The following is a 1,005-nucleotide window of genomic DNA, read 5'->3' as shown; positions in this document are numbered from 1 at the left end:
ATTGTATTATATAGGTATACCACACTTTGCTTATCCAGGAACTAGTGGATGAACACTTAGGTTGCTTTCATATTTTAGCTACTGTGATTATTACTGCTCTAAACACTGGAGTACAAATATTTCTTTAAGACCCTGATTTCAATACCTTTGGGTATACCTCGTAGTAAAATTCCTGGATCATGTAGTAATTCTATTTTTCAATATCTGAAAAATTGCCATACTCTTTTGCAAAGCAGCTGTATCATTCTGCATTCCCTCTGACATAGCACAATGGTTCCAACTCCCTCACATCCTCACCAATAGTTGTTTTCTGCTTGTGTATGTGTGTGTGTGCTTGTGTGTGTATGCATGCACACAAATATATAAACATGCATTTAGTGATATGGAGCATCTATTCAAGTGCTTAGTCATTTGTACATCTTTTTGAAGAACCATCTATTCAAGTCTTTTTTTTTTTTTTTGGCCTGGGCTGAGGTGTATATGGGGTGCGTTTACTCTGCCTCCTCTTTCTATACAGTCAGTGTAAGAACACAGCCTGTGGTAAGCACCAGGAGGCCTATTCAAGTCTTTTATCCATTTTTGAATCAGAGTGTTTGCTTTTTGTTCAGTTGTAGGAGTTCTCTATATATTCTGAATAGAAATCTCTTGTCAGATAGATGGCTCTGAAATATTTTCTCCCATCTTGTGGGTTGCCATTTTATTCTGGTTACATTTCTTTGATACACATTTTTTTTAACTTATGTACTGCAAATTGTTTATTTTTTTGTTAGCTGAACCTTTGTTGTTCCTTCGTTTCATATTGAGGAAAACACTGCCAAATCCAATATCATGAAGCTCTTGTCCTGTATCTTCTTCTAAGACTTTTTATTTTATTAGGTCTTACATTTAGTTTCTTGATACGTTTTCATTAATCTTTGCATATGATGTTAGGTAAGAGTCCATCTTCCTTCTTTTGCATGTTGACCACAAGACTTCTCAGCACCATTTGTTGAAAATACTATCCTT

At 35.2% G+C, this 1,005-nt stretch overlaps 1 non-coding gene across 1 annotated transcript; it reads right to left on the bottom strand.

Annotated features, from left to right (window-relative positions):
- Positions 1-421: 421 nt before the first annotated feature.
- Positions 422-557, bottom strand: LOC132361454 (small nucleolar RNA SNORA51). The gene has a single exon (XR_009501742.1). It is a non-coding gene; the product is annotated as a small nucleolar RNA SNORA51 (small nucleolar RNA).
- Between the last annotated feature and the right edge of the window lie 448 nt (positions 558-1,005).

The sequence above is a fragment of the Balaenoptera ricei genome, chromosome 2 (assembly GCF_028023285.1).
Source record: "Balaenoptera ricei isolate mBalRic1 chromosome 2, mBalRic1.hap2, whole genome shotgun sequence".
NCBI classification, from domain to species: Eukaryota; Metazoa; Chordata; class Mammalia; order Artiodactyla; family Balaenopteridae; genus Balaenoptera; species Balaenoptera ricei.
Note: the sequence above shows the minus strand (reverse complement) of the source record. Positions and strands in the feature narration are given on the sequence as shown.